General features: G+C 41.4%; 1 pseudogene; it reads left to right on the forward strand.

Annotated features, from left to right (window-relative positions):
• Positions 1–16,478: 16,478 nt before the first annotated feature.
• The window catches only part of LOC108719654, a 95,841-nt pseudogene continuing 87,745 nt past the window's right edge, over positions 16,479–24,574 (forward strand).

Genomic DNA, 24,574 nt, shown 5'->3' on the forward strand with positions numbered 1-24,574 from the left:
CTGTCCTCCCTTTGGAGCAGCAGGGAAGCGAGGCCGTGACGCCGTCAGCGGGGTTCTACCCAATTAGCCACAGGGAGGGGTCGAGGCGGCCATGTTTACTAAGGGGATCCGGGAGGCGTAGCGATGCATTTTTCATAAAAACATAGTTTTTAAGTAAAATGGCCCTGCAATGTATAACACATTATAAATACAGTTTCCTGTAAGAAAGAATGAATTCAGGAACGCGTGTATAGGGTTTACTTCAGATCGCTGCTTTTTATGCTACTCTTATTTATGGGAAGGGTTGTGGTTGCCCGTAAGCAACATGGCCGCTTTAAGCTTAATTATGGTATTTCCAAATCAGTGCGCTCACTCGCGTTCGAAGGAGATAGTTTTCTCTCCCCGGCCACCGTAGTCGCAACAGAAAGCCTGAAAGATCTATAATTTTTTTTGACATTCAATGTGTTTTCCAGATGTTGAATGAAGGTGTTATGAGAGACGAACAGTTGTCTATGTACAGGAATGCCGTTGTTATAAATTATACTTGCCAATAATTATTTTATAGTGGCGTAGGGCAACAGCAATCGGAAGACTGACATTTGCGCCACATTGGCAACCCTAATAACTATTGGTAGCGGCTAGTTCCTATCCTAGGAAAGGACCCGACGTCACGGTCATGTGATCCTACCGTGTGACCGCTCCACTGCAGCTTACCTATTCGTGAGCTGCAAATTCAAACATGGGAAAGTGGTAATGGTTTCTAGTGGCGGGCTGCGGACTCTTGACAGGACCTGCAACTAAATTCCCAGGGTTGCTAACATGTATTGTAGGTTTAGTACAGGTTGCAATCTCTACTTGAGGTTTTGGGGCAGTTCATTGTGTCGCTGGATGTTTGTAGGGATTGAAGGGATCACTGGGCCTCTGAATTTCTGTGGGGTGAATCACAGTGAATTAATGTCAGCTAGACTGTATTCAATATTTAGACACCCAAATGCAGCTACAATATTGTTGTTGGAGCTGGGGTTTTTTTTACCATTACTATCACACAATTACGGTGCAACAATGGCAAGATAAAAATGAAAGGCAAGACATACTGACAAAGCTATAATAATATTATATGCATTAACCATAAACAGCTTTGCTTTTCTGCCATGCACTGAAAGTCTCCCTTAATGGAGAATAATGTAATGGACAACTTGGGAACAATAAATTGTATAGAAACTGTTGCCTTGGTGTTTCATGAGCTGACGGAAAATGTGGAGCGCCCAGTCAAGTAATAGAACATGGGATAACGGTCATGAGAGGGACTTCTATTTAAGGAGAGGATCATTGCCCCTAAACCTTTTTAAAGGACCAGTAACACCAAGTTAGCTTAAAGGACCAGTAACACTAAAAAATTTTGTATTAAAAAATCCATCCCCCCCCCACGAATAATAGGTCTACCCTGCATAAAGTTTATTAAAATCCATACTTTATTGAAAAAATACTGTTTGAAAACACTACTTCCTGTGTACTGCAAAACGGCGATAAGGCGACTCACTCTGCAGCTCTGCGCTCTGCATCTTCCCCCTAACCCGACTTCTGCCAAAACCGGAAGCCAAGCGCTACAACTGTGACAGCAGCCAATGGAAAACCTGTTTATGTTCCATATCAGGCAAATGCATATCTTTCCTTTGTATGAGAGCACTCCTAAGACGGCATGTTTATGCCTGACCCGTTGTATATGTTATATTCTAGCTAGGTTTATTAAGCCCAGAGTCCGCAGCAGCTCCGACTATTATTAATAGTGAGTAACGCCTTCCTACCTCAGCTAATTTTCACACAGTGCAACCATTTCCCGTCACAGGAGAGGCCCCTGACATCATTCCCTCCATTCCGCGCGATTCTTCTATTTCCGTTGTCCCTGGATAGTGACTTGCCCATAGCAAACATGGCGTCTGTAGTTGGAATCGTCACGGCGTTCCGCCATTCAGAAGGGTGGTTGTCAGTGCGAGTCAGCTGAGCGTAGACAGGAGGTAATAACCCGGCTGAGAGAAAGAAGACAGAGAGCTGCTCGGTGTCGGACATGGTGTGCTGTGCTGTGACGGGAAATGGTTGCACTGTGTGAAAATTAGCTGAGGTAGGAAGGCGTTACTCACTATTAATAATAGTCGGAGCTGCTGCGGACTCTGGGCTTAATAAACCTAGCTAGAATATAACATATACAACAGGTCAGGCATAAACATGCCGTCTTAGGAGTGCTCTCATACAAAGGAAAGATATGCATTTGCCTGATATGGAACATAAACAGGTTTTCCATTGGCTGCTGTCACAGTTGTAGCGCTTGGCTTCCGGTTTTGGCAGAAGTCGGGTTAGGGGGAAGATGCAGAGCGCAGAGCTGCAGAGTGAGTCGCCTTATCGCCGTTTTGCAGTACACAGGAAGTAGTGTTTTCAAACAGTATTTTTTCAATAAAGTATGGATTTTAATAAACTTTATGAAGGGGAGACCTATTATTCGTGGGGGGGGGATGTATTTTTTAATACAAAATTTTTTAGTGTTACTGGTCCTTTAACACTTAATTTCCCCCAAACTTCTATATAAGTCAGGCTTACTCTCCCCTTTGGCTTTCTTTTTAAATCTTGAGCTTCAATCTGACTTCCAAAGTCCTTCATAACAGAATGTGAAAAGGTGAGGGCCGCTTGAATTCCTCTGTGTGCTGAACCAGAAGTCAGCTTCACATGCATCTGCAGTTCAAATGTCTGTTTCTTTTCCTTCAGACAGCTTTGGGGGTAATATTGTGAGCATATATATTAACCCTTTAAGTGCCAGCAGAATTTCACATTTTGGTTACGCGAAATGCCAGCCGTTTTTAAGCATTTTGTGCTCTCTCACTTTAGGGGCCTTTTCTGAGGGGAAACCTATAGTTTACCTAGGAAAACTATACATTGTTTTTTTCGGTAGAAACTGAGCTTTCTAAATCTGCCTGAGTTTTCATGTATTTCCACCTGTGCAAAAAAATTTATAGTGCTAAATAACAAAAAAAAATGAAAAATTACCATTTTTCATTGTATATCAATTTATACCAGAAAAATATTTCATTTTACAGATGAAAATCCAACTGATTTGGAAAGCCTTATGTCTCTCGAACGTGCCAATACCAGATATGTATAGTTTTAGGGAGATTTAGGATTTCTGTACAGCAAAAACTCCCGGCAGTATATTACTGAATTTTGAAAGCACTAAGGCAGAAAACGGCATGCTTTAGATTCCAAGGCAAAAAATCCTGAAACCATAGGTTTACCCCAGAAAACCATACATTTTTGAAAAGTACACATTCTGCCGATTACAAAATGGGTAACTATGTCTCTCTACTCCCAACTACCAAACAGAAAAGCTTGTCTGAACATAGCGGTTTTTCAAAATAAAATACAAAATTTTGAAAAATCATTTCAAAGGTTTTATTTTGCTGCTCCGCATATCCCAAACTATATTACGTACCAAGAAAAAGCACCTGAAATATGATTGCCAGGGGTCCACTGAACAGTTTGATATCCATTATGCATAGGTTTACCAAAGTATCTGGCATTTAGAGACACAAATATGAAGTTAGCGCATCCAAATTGTTCAGGACTTTACTTCAGCTACTGAGAAATCAACACATTGACTGCATTTTTTGTGGGGTAAAAACACAGAAATATATGTTTACCCCCCAAACCCATATATTTTTGGAAAGAACACATTCTACAGAATCTAAAATGGGTACCCATGCCTTTCTGCTCCAAACTACTGAGTCGCAAGGCTTTCCCAAAATTGTCGGTTTTGGTGAAATATCTGAAAATTGCCTCAAAACTTCAACTTCCCAGCACCATATCACCCATGTATCATTACGTACTAAGAAAAAGCACCCTAAATATGATTGCCAGGGTTCCTCTGAACATTTTGGTGGCCATTGTTCATAAGTTTACCAAAGTATCTGGCATTTAGAGGCCCCAAAATGAAGTTAGCGCATACAAACAGTCCCGTGAGTAACTTCATCTAATGAGAAATCAACACATTGACTGCATTTTTGTGGGGTAAAAACACAGAAATATATGTTTACCCCCCAAAACCCATATATTTTTGGAAAGTACACATTCTACAGAATCTAAAATGGGTACCCATGCCTTTCTGCTCCAAACTACTGAGTCGCAAGGCCTTCCCACAATTGTCGGTTTTGGTGAAATATCTGAAAATTGCCTCAAAGCTTCAACTTCTCAGCACCATATCACCCATGTATCATTACGTACTAAGAAAAAGCACCCTAAATATGATTGCCAGGGTTCCTCTGAACATTTTGGTGGCCATTGTTCATAAGTTTACCAAAGTATCTGGCATTTAGAGGCCCCAAAATGAAGTTAGCGCATACAAACAGTCCCGTGGGTAACTTCAGCTAATGAAAAATCAACACATTGACTGCATTTTTGTGGGGTAAAAACACAGAAATATATGTTTACCCCCCAAAACCCATATATTTTTGGAAAGTTCACATTCTACAGAATCTAAAATGGGTACCCATGCCTTTCTGTTCCAAACTACTGAGTCGCAAGGCTTTCCCACAATTGTCGGTTTTGGTGAAATATCTGAAAATTGCCTCAAAGCTTCAACTTCTCAGCACCATATCACCCATGTATCGTTACGCACCAAGAAAAAACACCCTAAATATGATTGCCAGGGTTCCTCCAAACAGTTTGGTGGCCATTGTTCATAGGTTTACCAAAGTATCTGGCAGTTAGAGGCCTCAAAATGAAGTTAGCGCATACAAATAGTCCTGTGGGTAACTTCATCTAATGAAAAATCAACACATTGACTGCATTTTTGTGGGGTAAAAACACAGAAATATATGTTTACCCCCCAAACCCATATATTTTTGGAAAGTACACATTCTACCGAATCTAAAATGGGTACCCATGCCTTTCTGCTCCAAACTACTGAGTCGCAAGGCTTTCCCACAATTGTCGGTTTTGGTGAAATATCTGAAAATTTCCTCAAAGCTTCAACTTCTCAGCACCATATCACCCATGTATCGTTACGCACCAAAAAAAACACCCTAAATATGATTGCCAGGGGTCCTCCAAACAGTTTGGTGCCCACTGTGCATAGGTTTACCAAAGTATATGGCAGTTAGAGGCCCCAAAATGAAGTTAGCGCATACAAATAGTCCTGTGGGTAACTTCAGCTAATGAAAAATCAACACATTGACTGCATTTTTGTGGGGTAAAAACACAGAAATATATGTTTACCCCCCAAACCCATATATTTTTGGAAAGTACACATTCTACCGAATCTAAAATGGGTACCCATGCCTTTCTGCTCCAAACTACTGAGTCGCAAGGCTTTCCCACAATTGTCGGTTTTGGTGAAATATCTGAAAATTGCCTCAAAGCTTCAACTTCTCAGCACCATATCACCCATGTATCGTTACGCACCAAAAAAAAAACACCCTAAATATGATTGCCAGGGGTCCTCCAAACAGTTTGGTGCCCACTGTGCATAGGTTTACCAAAGTATATGGCAGTTAGAGGCCCCAAAATGAAGTTAGCGCATACAAATAGTCCTGTGGGTAACTTCAGCTAATGAAAAATCAACACATTGACTGCATTTTTGTGGGGTAAAAACACAGAAATATATGTTTACCCCCCAAACCCATATATTTTTGGAAAGTACACATTCTACCGAATCTAAAATGGGTACCCATGCCTTTCTGCTCCAAACTACTGAGTCGCAAGGCTTTCCCACAATTGTCGGTTTTGGTGAAATATCTGAAAATTGCCTCAAAGCTTCAACTTCTCAGCACCATATCACCCATGTATCGTTACGCACCAAAAAAAAAACACCCTAAATATGATTGCCAGGGGTCCTCCAAACAGTTTGGTGCCCACTGTGCATAGGTTTACCAAAGTATATGGCAGTTAGAGGCCCCAAAATGAAGTTAGCGCATACAAATAGTCCTGTGGGTAACTTCAGCTAATGAAAAATCAACACATTGACTGCATTTTTGTGGGGTAAAAACACAGAAATATATGTTTACCCCCCAAACCCATATATTTTTGGAAAGTACACATTCTACCGAATCTAAATGGGTACCCATGCCTTTCTGCTCCAAACTACTGAGTCGCAAGGCTTTCCCACAATTGTCGGTTTTGGTGAAATATCTGAAAATTGCCTCAAAGCTTCAACTTCTCAGCACCATATCACCCACGTATCGTTACGCACCAAAAAAAACACCCTAAATATGATTGCCAGGGGTCTTCCAAACAGTTTGGTGCCCACTGTGCATAGGTTTACCAAAGTATATGGCAGTTAGAGGCCCCAAAATGAAGTTAGCGCATACAAATAGTCCTGTGGGTAACTTCAGCTAATGAAAAATCAACACATTGACTGCATTTTTGTGGGGTAAAAACACAGAAATATATGTTTACCCCCCAAACCCATATATTTTTGGAAAGTACACATTATACAGAATCTAAAATGGGTACCCATGCCTTTCTGCCCCAAACTACTGAGTCGCAAGGCTTTGCCAAATTTGGCGGTTTTGGTAAAATATTTTGAAAATTGCCTCAAAGCTTCAACTTTCCAGCATCGTATTGTCCATGTATCATTACCAGCATAAAGCATCCTAAATATAAACATAGGGGTCTACTAAACAGTTTGATGCCCAATGTGCATAGATATACCAAACTATGTGGGGCACAGAGGACCCCCAAATGACAATATGTATAGACATTTTCACGGCTGACGCGCTGGCTGCTGCAATATAACCACCCGGTGTGTGTATTATGCGACATTAGACCACCTAACAGTACAGAGACCCCAGAAAACCATATATTTTCAGAAAGTACACATTCTGACGAATCCAATATGGGTAAATATGTGTTCCTACTGCAAACTGTCAAACTGCAAAGCAATGCTGAACGTAACGGTTTTTATCAAATTTCTGAAAATCGTCACAAAGCTTGAATTTTACCCCATTATATGCCCCACATTTCGTAACTTATCAGCATAAAACATCCTGAATATGAACGCCAGGGGTCTACTGAACACTTTGATGCCCAATATGCATAGATATACCAAACTATGTGGCGCACAGAGACCCCCAAATGACAATAGTGTATATACATTTTCACGGGCTGACGCACGCTGGCTGCTGCAATATAAGCACCCGGTGTGTGTAATATGCGACATTAGACCCCCCTAACAGTACAGAGACCCCAGAAAACCATATATTTTCAGAAAGTACACATTCTGACGAATCCAAAATGGGTAAATATGTGTTCCTACTGCAAACTGTCAAACTGCAAAGCAATGCTGAACGTAACAGTTTTTATCAAATTTCTGAAAATCGTCACAAAGCTTGAAATTTATCCCATTATATGCCCCACATTTCGTAACTTATCAGCATAAAACATCCTAAATATGAGCGCCAGGGGTCTACTGAACACTTTGATGCCCAAAATGCATAGATATACCAAACTATGTGGCGCACAGAGACCCACAAATGACAATATGTATAGACATTTTCACGGCTGACACGCTGGCTGCAGCAATATAACCACCCGGTGTGTGTGTATTATGCGACATTAGACCACCTAACAGTACAGAGACCCCAGAAAACCATATATTTTCAGAAAGTACACATTCTGACGAATCCAATATGGGTAAATAAGTGTTTCTACTGCAAACTGCCAAACTGCAAAGCAATGCTGAACATAACGGTTTTTATCAAATTTCTGAAAATCGTCACAAAGCTTGAATTTTACCCCATTATATGCCCCACATTTCGTAACTTATCAGCATAAAACATCCTGAATATGAACGCCAGGGGTCTACTGAACACTTTGATGCCCAATATGCATAGATATACCAAACTATGTGGCGCACAGAGACCCCCAAATGACAATAGTGTATACATTTTCACGGCTGACGCGCGCTGGCTGCTGCAATATAAGCACCCGGTGTGTCTAATATGCGACATTAGACCCCCCTAACAGTACAGAGACCCCAGAAAACCATATATTTTCGGAAAGTACACATTCTGACGAATCCAATATGGGTAAATATGTGTTCCTACTGCATACTGTCAAACTGCAAAGCAATGCTGAACGTAACGGTTTTTATCAAATTTCTGAAAATCGTCACAAAGCTTGAATTTTACCCCATTATATGCCCCACATTTCGTAACTTATCAGCATAAAACATCCTGAATATGAACGCCAGGGGTCTACTAAACACTTTGATGCCCAATATGCATAGATATACCAAACTATGTGGCGCACAGAGACCCCCAAATGACAATAGTGTATACATTTTCACGGCTGATGCGCGCTGGCTGCTGCAATACAAGCACCTGGTGTGTGTAATATGCGACATTAGACCCCCCTAACAGTACAGAGACCCCAGAAAACCATATATTTTCAGAAAGTACACATTTTGACGAATCCAATATGGGTAAATATGTGTTCCTACTGCAAACTGTCAAACTGCAAAGCAATGCTGAACGTAACGGTTTTTATCAAATTTCTGAACATCGTCACAAAGCTTGAATTTTACCCCATTATATGCCCCACATTTCGTAACTTATCAGCATAAAACATCCTAAATATGAGCGCATGGGGTCTACTGAACACTTTGATGCCCAATATGCATAGATATACCAAACTATGTGGCGCACAGAGACCCCCAAATGACAATATGTATAGACATTTTCACGGCTGACGCGCTGGCTGCTGCAATATAACCACCCAGTGTGTGTATTATGCGACATTAGACCACCTAACAGCACAGAGACCCCAGAAAACCATATATTTTCAGAAAGTACACATTTTGACGAATCCAATATGGGTAAATAAGTGTTTCTACTGCAAACTGCCAAACTGCAAAGCAATGCTGAACATAACGGTTTTTATCAAATTTCTGAAAATCGTCACAAAGCTTGAATTCTACCCCATTATATGCCCCACATTTCGTAGCTTATCAGCATAAAACATCCTAAATATGAGCGCCAGGGGTCTACTGAACACTTTGATGCCCAATATGCATAGATATACCAAACTATGTTGCGCACAGAGACCCCCAAATGACAATATGTATAGACATTTTCACAGCTGACGCGCTGGCTGCTGCAATATAAGCACCTGGTGTGTGTATTATGCGACATTAGACCCCCCTAACAGTACAGAGACCCCAGAAAACCATATATTTTCAGAAAGTACACATTCTGACGAATCCAAAATGGGTAAATAAGTGTTTCTACAGCAAACTGCCAAACTGCAAAGCAATGCTGAACATAACGGTTTTTATCAAATTTCTGAAAATCGTCACAAAGCTTGAATTTTACCCCATTATGTGCCCCACATTTCGTAACGTATCAGCATAAAACATCCTAAATATGAATGACAGGGGTCTACTGAACACTTTGATGCCCAATATGCATAGATATACCAAACTATGTGGCGCACAGAGACCCCCAAATGGATATATAGTAGATAAAATTTACATAGGCAAAACAAAATAACACAGAACAGTGTGAAATGCAAATAAATCACCAAAAACTAATAAAACCACAAAAATCAATGCTTTTTTTTTTCACACTAGTGTAATCGGCCACCAGAATTACCGTTTGAATATTTTAGCTGGGCCAAATCGATTATACGGGCAGAAACAAGTGAACAACACAAATGCAGAGCTGAAAATGCAATAAAATGGCTAAAAATTCAATAAAATGGCTAAAAATGCACCAAAATACCCAAAATTGCAATATAACCACCAAAATAACATACAAAAGCTATTGCACAGTACGGTTAGCGAATACGCTATTCGGAACGGCAATAAAACATTTTTTTTAGCCCAAAAAGAGACGATGCGATAAGAAAAAAAAAAAAAAAAGCCACAAAGCCATATATGTACATATGCGTGTGCACAACAGGTAAATTGCATGTTATTTGCGCATGTGCGCGTGTGCAAGTGTACATGGGTGCTGTGAGTGTGTGTGACCCCCCCAATCCCCAAAAATCTATGTGTGAGTGTGTGTAAGTGTGAATGTAAGTGTATATTACTGTAATAAGTGTGTGTTGGTGTGTTTGTGTGTTTTTGTGTGTGTAAATGTTACACTTACCTGGGGTAGATGCTGCAGATCGATCAGAAAGGGTCCCACGCAGCAGATCTCCAGCTCCAACGATCATCAGCCATGTGGGGGCGGAGCTGGGCGGAAGTGCGGCGCAGGCAGCAGCAGGACGCATAGGAAACGCGTCCCTGCTGCTGCTTTGGGGCCCCTGGGCGATCGCGCCCCAGGGGCCACACGATCCCCTGCTCTGCTCGTTGTCTAGGGGCAGGGGATCGTGAAGGAGCGGAGCGAGCGGCTCTAACAGCCGCTCCTCCGCTCGCAAACCCGGAAGTGCTGCAGAACGTAGAATCTACGATCTGTGGCACTTTGGTCCTTTGATCCACAGAACGTAGATTCTACGTTCTGTGGCACTTAAAGGGTTAAAGGAACAGTTCAGTGCAAACCACAGCAGCTGTTTGCCACATTTAACTCACTCCTATGCCCCCCTCCACCTCCTCCACCTATTAATGTTACCGCCCAAGACCTTGCTCATTTCTTTAATGAAAAAATCGATCTCATTAGGCTGAGCATACCGTCCGACAACAATCTCAGACCAACGTGCAGTCCACTCACATCTACTTTGCACTCCTTCACCCCTGCAACTCTAGATGAAGTTAGCAAACTTCTAGCCAGCTCAAAACCCACCACCTGCTCCCTTGACCCCATACCCTCTCGCCTTCTCCACCCAATCTCTGATACTCTCTCTCCTGCACTTACCCACCTATTCAATCTTTCACTCTCTACTGGTACCTTTCCATCATTATACAAACAAGCACTAATCACTCCTATCCTCAAAAAACCTTCCCTTGATCCCAGCTCTCCCACTAACTATTGACCGGTCTCCCTTCTTCCATTCGCATCCAAATTACTAGAAAGGCTTGTATACAAACGCCTGATCCAGCATCTCACTCACAACGCCCTTCTCGACCCATTGCAATCTGGCTTCCGCCCTTCACACTCGACTGAAACTGCACTCACCAAAGTAACCAATGATCTTCTATTGGCAAAGTCTAAAGGTCATTATTCCATTCTAATCCTTCTAGATCTCTCTGCAGCCTTTGACACAGTTGACCACACACTCCTCCTTGACATTCTACACTCAGCTGGCATTCGGACACTGCTCTTTCATGGTTTACATCTTATCTGTCTGACCGTTCCTTTAAAGTTTCCTTCTCTAACTCTACTTCTACTACTTTCCCACTCTCTGTTGGAGTTCCTCAAGGCTTTGTTCTTGGCCCCCTGCTGTTCTCGCTCTATACAACTTCACTAGGAAAACTCATTCAGTCATTTGGACTTCAGTATCACCTTTATGCTGATGACACCCAACTCTACTTGTCTACTCCTGATCTTTCTAATTCTGTCCTTTCCCAAGTCACAGACTGTCTCTCTGCTGTCTCCTCCTGGATGTCACAGCGCCACCTGAAACTGAACCTTTCTAAAACAGAACTCATCATATTTCCTCCAAGATCTTCCCCTGTCCCTCAGATATCGCTCACCGTAAACAACACCACCTTTCATTCCACCACACAGGCACGCTGCCTAGGAGTCATCTTAGACTCTCATCTGTCTTTTTCACCACACATTCAAACACTTGCAAAATCTTGCCGTATTCAACTGCGCAACATTGCTCGAATACGACCCTATCTCAGTTCAGAATCAACTAAAACACTGATTCAGTCTCTCATCATCTCCCGCCTTGATTACTGTAACTTACTCCTCACAGGTATTCCAACAAGTCACCTTTCACAACTCCAATCTATTCTAAACGCGGCCGCTAGACTCATTCATCTAGCTCGCCGCTCAACATCAGCTGCTCCCATATGTATGTCCCTTCACTGGCTCCCAATCTCTTCTAGAATCAAATTCAAACTACTCACACTCACATTCAAGGCCCTTAATAATGAAACCCCTCCCTATATTTCATCTCTAATCTCCAAATACACTCCTTCACGAAACCTACGCTCTGCTTCTGATCTTCGCCTCACTTCTCCTCTGGTCACTTCTGCCCATTCTCGTCTACAAGACTTCTCTCGGGCTTCTGCTTTTCTCTGGAACTCTCTGCCACAAGCTGTCAGACTTTCTCCTTCCTTCCAAACTTTCAAGCGCTCCTTAAAGACCCATCTGTTTAAAGAGGCCTATTCGATGTACCTTAATTAATCATTGCTGTATCAAAAATGACAAAGTGTTTATATAATCCTAATGTCTCAATTGTACCCTAACCTTTTAGTTTGTAAACCCTATTGTACTCTGTAATCCTTGTCTGTTATCCACCATTTATTCCCTGTTTGCTATAACTGCAGTAAAGCACTGCGTATCTTGACAGCGCTATATAAATAAATGATGATGAGTGTAAAATGAAAACACTGGGTAAATAGACTGTGCAAAATAAAATAAAAAAACAGAACTCTACTTCCTGCTTTTCAGCTCTCCGACTTCCTGCTTTTCCACTCTCCAAGTTAAGGTGGCCAAACACAACCAGATTAAAGATGCTGATATGGGTCCTTTAGACCGATTCGGCATCTTATCTGCCCGTGTGTGGGGACTCCCAATGGGTCCCCCTAATCGATATCAGGCCAAAAATCAGGTAGATACAGATCGAGCAAGTTTTGATTTTTTTCTTTTATCCAGGATTGCATAGGCTAGTTGATGCAGTCCTGTGACCTGTTGGCGCCCATTCACAGATTGTAATCTGATCGTTCGGGCCCAGGGCCGAATGTTCGGATTAACCTGATATCGCCCAGCCGTTAGTCAGCATATCGGTTTAAGATTTGCTCGTTTGGTGACCTCTAATAGTGTATGGCCACCTTTAGTCAGCTACTCTTTCTGGACATGAGTAACTAAGTGCTTCAGTGAGTGCTTCAGTACAGACCCCTGCAGCTTTCACTGTGAGCAGAAAAACCTCTGTACCTATGTGTCTATAAAAAGCTCACTGACAGCTGCTAACACTGGGGGGGGGGGTACGGGAGGGGCAGGGCCCTGAGACAGTAATCCCGGTGGGCCCCGGACCCCCAGCCCGACCCTGACAACATATGTAAGGGCACAGCCTGCCGCGAGACATGTAAAGTCAAATGTGGTAATTACTAAACTGGTATACAAGAATATGATAGAAAAAATGTTATTTCAGATACTGGAGCATACAACTACCAGCATCCTCCCTGCTAGTGCAGGAATATGTGGAAGCAGTGCCGTTTCTGGGGAAGGAGCCGCCTGAGGCGGCTCCTACATTGCCGCCCCCCGCACCGACTTACCTGTCGGCGAGGGGAGGCAGGAACACGATTGCGGAGAGCGCAATTGCGCTCTCTCGCAATAGCGCAGCCGAATTTCCGGTTTAAAAAACGGAAATTCGGCTCTTAAAGGTGCAGGAGCGGCTTTTTGCCACCCCTGGAATCCTGTCTGGCGCTGCCGCCTGAGGCGAGCGGCTCAGCTCGCCTCATTGGCGGAGCGCCCCTGTGTGGAAGTGCCACAGCAGGATCAAACTTTATTTTTTATATGTGACATTTGGTACTAAATGTCACACTTCCTACGCTAAATGCAGAACCCCCTGTACCCCCTCAGTGAGGGCCCCCGTTACTGCCTCAGAGATCTCTGTATGTCTCTAGCCATTGCTAAACTTCCCAGCTGTCCCTGTGATAACTAGTAGCTGAGCTGTAGTTCAGTTCAGAAAGAGATCTAAGCAGGGCCATCATTAAATGGGGACAGGGGGGGTCCCAGGAGATCTGATGGGGGCCCTGGTTCTAAAGCTGCTGTTTAGTAGTGTTGTTAATTAGTGTTGTTTCAGAATGTGCAAGTTTGATATGTATGCGATTGGCTGTCAGTTACTGGGATATCATGCCTTATCTCGGTGACATCACTCCCAGCTCAGCTCTGCCGGGGGCATATTTAGATGATACAAAGGGCAATTTCGGGTGTTTTGTCACCCATCATTTATAGTAGCTTGGGTAGTGGGGCCGTCGCTCCCAAAATTGCCCACTGCCTACCAATCGAATTGCTTTGGGAGCTGCTTGTCATGAAACTGTTCCAAATGGCATCTGTGTGACAAGCAGGAATGGGGGGGGGGTAATTTAAGGCAACTTAGCATTACATTCCTGCAATAAATACACTATGATTGTATAAGATACATTGTGCTCTCTGGGTATTACTTTCTAAACATGTGAAATTTCTGCAATTGTACACGGGAACTGCAGCCTGTTGAGAGGCACTGAACATATATTCAAATAAACTCAGTATTAATTGGATACAGATACCTAGATATTACACTTATACAGGGTATCACCTGAAAATGAGTTTCTGATGGCAGCCCTGACCCCCAATCAACTAACACATGTGGGTGTCCAAGTGCCTAAAATCTCCCCATATGCCATCTCTAATGGGAGTGAGACCATAAAAACTTATAGTTCTAAGGCAATGGGTGTTTGGTTTACTTGTTGCATTTGAAGCATTTGACAATTTTTTCTGCCTCTGCTGTAAATGCCAATGGTCATTTGCCAACTGTCATTTTCCAACGGTCGCACTCATCCTAGCAACAGTCAGTGGCTTCAGCACTAGAGTGGGTGACAGTTCAGAGAGGCATAAGTAGAAAGACAAGTAGCACAAATCAGAAGAATAAATGTCTGCCCTTAGAATTCCTGGCAGGGGCACTGATCAGAACACAGCTGATTATGGGAAGCAGGCACACTAGGTACATGCAGGGGGAAATGGAAACCAATAGGAATATGGAGATGACCCCTGTATTAATACAACCAGGGATTCATAGAGCATGATGGGATCTGTAGTGCTGTTACAAGCCCACCCTGATCATGACATAAGCAATACAAATGCTACCTACTTCTTATGGTCAACCCTTATAGTGCATCATGGGAGATGATGAAGGCCCTTTCCACATGCCAGTGATAAAAGCCTACATCCTGATTGCTCAACATTTTTGTTAGCTAAATAGCACACGCAACAGCAGTCAGGCTCCCTCACTTCAAATTACAGCCTTATAGTGAGTGCATTATGGGATCTGTAGTTTATGCATTGGCATACTATTTTTAATCACAGTGTAGAAGGATAAAGAGCTGACTGCCATTTAGGGCATCTGGGGCTCTAGAATTGTCAGGGTCCACAGCCCCCATTATGCTCCTGCTCACAATCTCTTATTATTTCTTCCCAAAAAGTGAAATATTCCGAGCGACTTGCGAGAGACCAATTTCAGAGAGAAAGCAATTGTGAGAGAGACGCAAAGAGAAGAGAGAAGACAAAGAAGAAAGAAGACCTTGAGTGACCCCCTGCCAGAGATTAATAACATCTTCTCATTTGGGGTCCTCTGGACAAAGGTACTGGTCCTGTATTTCCCCCTCTATAATATGCGCTTGCAACAGTAAGGTTATCTTATCCCTTGGCTGTAGGAGTTGCCATGCTGCTCATTATAGATGTAGCTATAGCTGTTCTTGTTTAGTCTCACCTTTGTGAGTTGGGGGATTTATCTTTAGTCTGTCCCTGCAGTCCCCCTTGGTTGGTTCCAACCCACTATTGTCCCTGAAATTCAATGTACAGTCCCCACCCCAGCAATTTACTTTATCCCACTAGTATAAACTGGACAGATTTAGTTGCGCGTCTCTGCATTCTCTTCAGCTCATTTATATCCCTCTTAAGGAAGAGTCCAAAACTGCACTGCATCCAGATGAGGCCTCACCAGGGACCTATAAAGAGGCATAATTATGTTTTCATCCCTTGAGTTAATGCCCTTTTTTATGCAAGACAGAACTTTATTTGTTTTAGTAGACGCAGAATGTCACTGCCCAGAATTAGACAACTTGTTATCTACAAAAACCCCTAGATCCTTCTCATTTATAGAAACTCCCAACACACTGCCATTTAGTGTATAACTTGCATTTATATTATTTCTCATTACCTTGCAATTATTAACATTGAACCTCGTTTTCCAGTTTGCTGCCCAGTTTCACAACTTAGACAAATCACTCTGCAAAGTGGCAGCATATTGCATGGAACCTATAATTCTGCACAATTTAGTATCATCAAAAATAAAACAGTACTTTCAATGCCCACCTCCAGGTCATTAATAAACAAATTGTAAAGCAAGGGACCTAGTACAGAGCCCTGCAGTACTCCACTAACAACACTGGTCCAATTAGAAAATGTTCAATTTACCACCACTCTTTGTAGTCTATCTTTTAGCCAGTTCTCTATCCAGGTACAAATACTATGTTCCAGGCCAACATTTCTTTATTTAACCAGTAACCTTTTGTGTGGCACTGTATCAAATGCTGGATAGGCCACACCCTCAGAAAGAGTTCTGACAGCATCACAAGGCAAGCCCTTGAGTGGAACCCACAAGGGAAAAGAAAAGTTGGCCGGCCAAGACAGACATGGAGGAGGTGCATGGAGGCTGAAATGAAGGCAGCCGGATGGACATGGGCTCAGCTGAAGAAGACCGATGTGAACCGAGTTCGTTGGAGGAGTGTCGTTGAGGCCCCTATGCTCCCCGCTGGAGTAAACGGACTAAGAGAGTATCAAATGCTTTAGCAAAGCCTAAGTAAATCATAACCACGTCTGGCAAGATCTAGTATGCATAAAACCATGCTGGCACACACTCATAGTATTATGATTTGCTATAAAGTCCATCCTTTATTAACCCCTCGAAAAGCTTTCCTACCACTGACGTCAGACTAAGTGGCCTATAGTTTTGAGGCTGAGAACAGGATCCTTTTTTGAATAGAGGCACCACATTAACAATTCGCACAAGTCTCTCAGTACTATGCCAGCCCTCAATGAATCCTGAAAAATTAAGTAAAGAGGTTTGGCAATCACAGAGCTAAGCTCTCTAAGTACCCTGGGATGAATACCATCTGGGCCCGGACCTTTGTTAATCTTAAAATGTTCTAGTCTCTTTTGAATTTCCTCATGTGTGAACCATGCATCATTAGTTGTATTACTAAAATTGGGACTATTAAGAAGGAAACCTTCATTAACTGGTTCCTCATTTGTGCAGACAGATGAAAAATATGAGTTCAGAATCTGTGCATGTATTTTGTTTTCATCAACCAGCTGACCATCCTCTGATACTAAAGGTCCCACCCCTTCCTGCTTCATTTTTTTACTATTAACATATTAAATTTGGATTATTTTAAAAAAATATATCCTTTTCTATCAATTTTAGCTTGCCTTATAGCTTCTTTGCATGATTTATTGGCCTCCTTGTACCTTATAAATGATATGGCTGTCCCAGCTAACTTGAAAGCCTTAAAAGCATGTTTTTTTATACCCACCTCAACACCAACAGTTGCAACAATGATCAATGTAAACAGCTCCCCTAGTGGTAATAAATACATATTGTTTTGCTTATTGTGCCTATGGGAAGAAATTGTCACTTTCATTATTACCGGGGATTAAACATATACTGCTGGAAACCTTAAAGGGAATCTGTCATCATTTTAAACTTTTTTTTTTTTTGCATTTTTATAAAAAACACACATCCATAAACACTGGCAAATAAAATGTTAATCCACAAATCCATACATAAGTTATTTTAGTTTGTATTTTGTCATGGGGGCTTCCATTTCTGCTCATTACACATTCATCCTGTGCTACTCTAACAGCAGGCACAGCATTACCTGTGTGTTTGGAGGCAGCCACTCCGTAATGAAAGCCAAGTCGCACTACGACATGAGAATCTAGCTGTACACTCCCCCTCCCCTCTCTGCCCATGCGTGTGATGTTTGGAGGAGAGCGGTCACATGGTTTGCAGGAAAGCAATTACTTTCACTTTCCTACGTCCTGCTCTACAGCTGCACTAGCAGCCCCTCCTCCCACAGACACTATCAAAGCTCCTTTTTTTTTTAAGTTTGTTCTCTGCATTCCTTTGGAGGGGGGAACTTTCTATCCTTGCTGCCTTCCTAGTTTATTTTACTGGTGGTAAAGGAGCTGTGAGTTCCCTCTGCTATCCACCTCACACAGACCTTGCTCCTTTCCTGCCTGCAATACTTCTTTTTTCATTAACTACTTACTGCCTCCTTTCTCCTGAGCTATTTTAACCCTTCCTAGACTTCCTCTTAAGTTTTCCTGGTTTTCAAGTATGTCCTTATTTTACCCTTTTTTCTATTCCCTGTCATCAGTCCTGGGAGTGTACTCCTGTGTTTCTCCTGTGTTTCATTTTTGTGTAAACAAATATAAATAAACTATCTATATAAAATATTTTTTCCAGTGCCCAAAATGAATTGTGTGTGTATATATATTTATTTATTTTTGAAACGTAAGTGGGGGCAGTGATCACAGGACTATATTATAATTTATATATTTGTATGCAGGATTTCAGTGCTTCTGAAGTGGTGACAGTGAGAGCTTATCTTGATACCTGCCTATTGTTCAATTGACAGGCTCAGCAGACAAGACTCTATTTACATTGCAGCAGCTTGTAGGAGGGAGGGGGTAATGACATCACTCCAACTTGCAGTGCAGCAGTAAAGTGTGACTGAAGTTTATCAGAGCACAAGTCACATGACCTGAGGGCAGCTGGGAAATGTCAAAATGTCTAGCCCCATAGCAAATTTTAAAATTAGATATAAAAAAATCCATTTCTTGTTTTGAAAAACAGATTTCAATGCAGGATTCTGCTGTAGTAGCACTATTAACTGATACATTTTGTAAAAAACATGTTTTTCCACGACAGTATCCCTTTAATATCTTCTTGTTTCTTACATTTCTCTAGGGCTCACCGTCGATCTTCAGGAAGGAGGAGAGGATCTGTAAGATCACTGATTTGGAGAGCATGAGGAAGGACATCATTGGCGAAATAAAATGGACAAGCTATGATTATTGTATAGCTAGAGACAGCCTGGAATTAACGAGGTGGTGGAAAATAAGATTTATGGCTGAGGTCCTGCAGGACAAGATAAAGGCCAAAGCCCAACTGAAATCCCTCTACAAACTACTAGAGGAGATAAACTGGGCAATTTTCAGGAAGTACATGGAAACATATCCAGGTACGGTATCTGATGAATTTATTTGTTCAAGTATTACTAGGGCTAATGTATTGAAATCCATTGCAATGCTGTGATTTTGTTAAAAACAACCAAAAAAAGAACATATAAATCCCGCGCAGCTGAAACCTATTGAGATGCTATAGAAACTAATAGGAAGTGTATCTTCATCATTTTGGCAAGGAATTGGGATTAGGATCAAATGGCTTGAAAATGCAGAGAAACCTGTGATTTGCAACTTGTCCCATAATCACAGAGGAAAACGGTACATTTGCATTTAGTAATGTTAATTTGCATAACTGCCATATTTCTGATTAAATCCCACAAAATGTTATAGAATTTCTACAGAGATATCACTTGCTAAGGTAAAACCCTTGGGTACAAGTTTAACGTTATTTTGTTTGTTTTGCAGAGAGCCCACCAGCCACCAGCATAGTTGCAGTTTACACGGTACCAGTTATCGATGCACCTCTGTGTAGGTGATCTTCATGACACAGAGGTGAGTGAGCCATTCTCAATTCCACCAGCTGTGCCTCCATTACAATACACCATGATTCCACCAGTGGTGCTCACCCCTTACACCTAAAATAGAGCACCCTTAGGTCACTTGGTAGACCCTGCATTCCTTTTCAATCCATCCCTCAAACTGCAGAAGCCTGGTCTGCAGGCTGCCCGGGGTCCAATGGAATGACGAGGAATGCAGGGTTCACTTTGTAGCTTAATGGTGCTCATGTTTATGCAGCCATATTCCCTTCTATTTTAGTTCCCTCCACCACAATTCCAACCACAGTGTCCCTTATTTCCCCAATTATTTCTACTGTAATTCCACCAGCAGTGCCACACTTACACCTAACATATGGTTCCATAGACAAGAGCACCATCAAGCCACTCAGCAGACCTTGCATTCCCTTTCACTCCAACCCTCAGACTGCAGAAGCCGGGTCTGCAGGCTGCCTGGGGTCCAATGGAATGGAGAGGAATGCAGTGTTCACCTAGCAGCTTAAAGGCGCTCTCATGTATATGTAGCCATATTTCCCTCTGTTTCAATTCCCTCCACCATAATTTCACCAGCGCTGCCCCCCTTACACCTAAAATATGGTTTCATAGACAAGAGCACCCTTAAGACACTCCGTAGACCCTGCATTCCTTTCCAATCCATCCCTCAAGACTGATGAAGCTAGGTTCTGCAGGCTGCCTGGGTTCCAATGGAATGGAGAGGAATGCAGTGTTCACCTTGTAGCTTAAAGGTGCTCGTGTGTATGCTGCCATATTACCTTCTATTTCCATTCCCTCCATCGCAAATGTCCCTACTTTCCCCTTAAATATGGTTCCATAGACAGGAGCACCTTTAAGCCACTCGGTAGACCCTGCATTCCTGTCCACTCCATCCCTCAGACTGCAGAAGCCGGGTCTACAGGCTGCCTGGGGTCTAATAGAATGGAATGTAGTGTTCACCTTATAGCTTAAAGGCTCTCATGTGTATGCTGCCATATTCCCTTCTGTTTCCCTCACCCTGCTTCCTTTGATTTAAATTGGCGCATTGATCTTGGGAGCAAATCCGATCGCCGTTAAGGGGTCAGGAAGGAATTTTTCCCTCTAGGTAGCAGATTGTCCCAAGCTTACCAGAGGTTTTTTTGCCTTCCTCTGGATAAAATAGTGCAGTTTATCTAATTATTATCAATAAAACTGTGACTTACACAGATTTAACATCAAGTTGCTTTGCGTGTGTCTTTATTCTGGGTATTGGTCACATTTGGGAGGGGTAACATATAGATGGGGTAGGTGGGGTGAGAATGGAACAAATAAGAAACACTAAAAAGTTAAAGAAGAATGAAAGTGAAATCTACTCATGTTCTTGTTTTATAAGAAACCCAATCAGTGGAAACCAAGTGAGCTTCAAAGCAGGAGATCGTTTTCTGTTCTGTTAAACAGGCAGTCACTCCAGTTTTTATACATTACATTTTTGGCTAACTAACCATATTAGAAACATGTTTTTTTGCACAGCCTATCTATTTACCCAGTTTTTATTTTTATACTGAACAATTCCTTTCAGCTCAGCATAGCAGAGGAATTCAAGCTGCCGTCACTTTCTGCTATGGAGCACTTTGGAAGTCAGATTCAAGCTCAAGATTTAAAAAAAGCTATTTATATAGCTATTTGAGGATGAATTAAGTGTTAAAAAATGTTGGTGTTACTGTTCCTTTAAAGATAAGTTCTGTCATCCCAGTGTCATTACTATAGAGACTTGACAGGGCTGGTAAACACTTGTTGGCTGCAGCTACATTTATATGCAAAATGTATTTCAATAAGTGGGGAGAAGTTATTGGGGAAAGGGTTACTACACAGGACAGGATATGGTTAAAACTTAGCTGCACAAGGCAGATGAAGGCAAATTATAGACTAAGAAAACTGAAGGGAAAGGATAAAGTGAATGTATGTGTGCACTTTGTGGAGAACGTGAGATAACATGATATCTTTTCCCTCCTATAAGTGTAATGGAACACCAAAGGTTTTGTTGAGCAAAATGTTTGTCAATTCATTCTTATGGGAACAGCTTGCAAGTGCTAGCTAATGCAATAATGTATTTACAGGCACAAGCAATTTCTACAGAAATAAATTGGGTGGGAGTGGCAATTTGGAGTGGTTTGGTGTATGTTCATACCACTGAAATCACTCATGCTGGGTCCATAAAGAGGGTACACATCAATGACTGTTCCATTAAAAGAGGCTAGTATGTGTATAGGATATATTTCATTCTTTAGGCTAATCAAAAGGCTGAAGAATTTGTTGCAATTTCCCATTGACTTAAATTGGAAGCTTGTGGTCTAGGGCACTACCTGACATGTTCTTCACACTGCTGCTACTTCATCTACTTACCTAAGAGAGCTGCAAAAATTGGAAAGTGGCTCATCTTTTAGGCCAAACTGCTTGGCAACTTCCTGCATTAGAAACTGATTGATGGTCAAATTCTTCCCATTCCAACTAAGTTTGAGGGCATGGGAGCTGTCGTATGAAGGGATGTTACAGAGGGTTTACTCATGAGCAATTAGTCCATGAAAACTATTATCATGAAAGAAGGATACTACCTCCAGGTGATGGTCCTCCAAGCTCTGAAATACCTGGAATGCAGAAACGGAGTTTCAGTAAACATAATCAATACATGTTATTATATTTTAAGACTAGAAAGTAGTCTCTGACCCTCTCCCCACTCATGACATAAGCCTTCATGCACATGATTGACACGTTTCCCAGAAAGCACCAGCGGCCCTGTACAAGTGGAGAATGTGGAGCTCGGGTGGCACCAAGGAAAAGGCTGGTCAAGATAAGACATATGGAGCTTCACAAGGAAACATGGACCTTTACTGCATTAGGGCTGCTGTGTATCTGAACTGGTAACATCACCCCTAGCACGAGAAACATTATTTCTATTCCAACACTTTTTTATCCATAATACATCATTTAAAACCTGCTTATCAGGTGCAAGCTTTAAAATGTATCAGTACTCAGATTAACTGGCCACAGATTACACTTGTAACCCCTCTATTGTTCACCCCCCTAAAGCCCTTTACTGTTCACATCTCAGACTGAAAGTGCCCACACTGTTCACACCTAATGCAAACTGCTGGAGGGGCACCAGCATTGTGTCACTGTATGTAGCACAGTATGAACTGCCAGGGCTGTATTTATAATGCAGGTGCCCCTGGGCCTACTGTCACTCATCAACCCCATCCCCTCCCTTTCCTTTGTGTACATGTGGAAATTTTCAGCATCGGATCTGGAGTACTGGTGATTGGTGCACATGGCATTTTAAAAACTATTGATCTAGTTGAACTAGTTGATCCTGAGGAAAGCAAAAACCCACATTTGAAGCCTCCAATCCACCTGACCACTTTTTAAAGCTATTTAACGTATCAGCCTGTACAACTGATTCAGGGAGAGAATTCCACATCAGCTCTCACTGTAAAAAAAACCCTTACCAATATTTAGCCCGGACCTCCTTTCTTCTAATTGGAATGGGTGACCTCATGTCAGCTGGAAAGACCTACTGGTAAATAAATCATTAGAGAGTTTATTATATGATCCCCTTATATATTTATATATAGTTATCATATCACCACTTAAGCGCCTCTTCTCCAGCGTGAACATACCCAACTTGTCCAGTCTTTCCTCATAGCTAAGATTTTGCATCTAAAGAATTTTTACATTTACTTATGATGAATATTGTATATGACGCCATATACAAGTATTTTTCTATTTGTGAGGTAGATAATTATGAAACAGAATTATCAAAATTCCAGTTGTATTGTAATTTTGTTTCGGAGCATTGCACTTATAATAAATAAAGACACTCATTGTTCATGGATACAATTGACTTGGTGAGAGAACTTGATGATTCTTAACAACTGTTGCGAATTGAGCATTTTCATACTAATGCACAAATGTACCCATTAATTTCATTGGGTCTCAGAAGCTTTTGATTCCTGGATTTGTTTGTTAAAAATTATTGGTGAGAAGAAGCAAAAAAAATTGATAGATATCTTAAAATCTCAGTATGCAAGAGAAATAATTTTTTTGTCTGTAATTTTTTTTCTTTAACCTGTGTTAAAGAATTTGTGTGTATTTAAGGGGTTATTTATCAAAGGTCAAGAGTTTTTTATACCTCAGATGAACTTGAATGAACTCACAACTTGATTGGTATCTTATTTAAGAAAAAACTCGAATGGAAAACACTTCTGCGAATTGAGTTATCGCCGAAAAAACCCCTCAAATCATGAAGGCTATTAACATCTGCCATTGATTCCTCCATGACCTCAACCGATTTTAGATGGTTTATTTTTGCATTCAAGCTATTTCCAGGGTCGGGGTATAATAAATCTCGAAAAATCTTAGTTTTTTCAAAAAAAATTTTGGTTTTTTTTAACCCGAAAATTTGAGTTTTGACCAAAAAAATCAACTTGAAAACTAGAAACAGATTTCCAAATTTTGGGTCATTAAATACATTATGACCTATTTTTCCACAAGATGGCACTAAAACATATATTTTAAATTACTTGCTAGAGCTTATAATAAAAACTGAAAATGCAAGGAGATACAATCCTCTGTGGCAACATGTAAATATTTTTCACAAAAAAGTAATTCTGGGACATTATATATTGAATTCCATTCATTTTATTAATAAAAGTATACATACTGCCATTTGTTTAGCTTCAGGGACATATACAGACACAACACAACTGTCAATGCTAGGTGATACATGCCAAAATGATACCGTAGCTTTGAATCCAGTAAATGAAAAGTGAAATCTTGAGATTTCCATTTTTATTTCCATTGTACTTTTCCAAGGATAGTACAATAAGGGAATTTTCACATGTTTTTACTAATTATAATAGCAAAGAAGAGTTGACTGGTATCATAAGAATTCATGCAGCTGAATACACCACTTCAAGTTATAATAACAACATACTGTCTGATCTTTTTGACTTCTGATTATTTATACAC

This window comes from Xenopus laevis, chromosome 1L (genome assembly GCF_017654675.1).
Source record: "Xenopus laevis strain J_2021 chromosome 1L, Xenopus_laevis_v10.1, whole genome shotgun sequence".
Taxonomy (NCBI): domain Eukaryota; kingdom Metazoa; phylum Chordata; class Amphibia; order Anura; family Pipidae; genus Xenopus; species Xenopus laevis.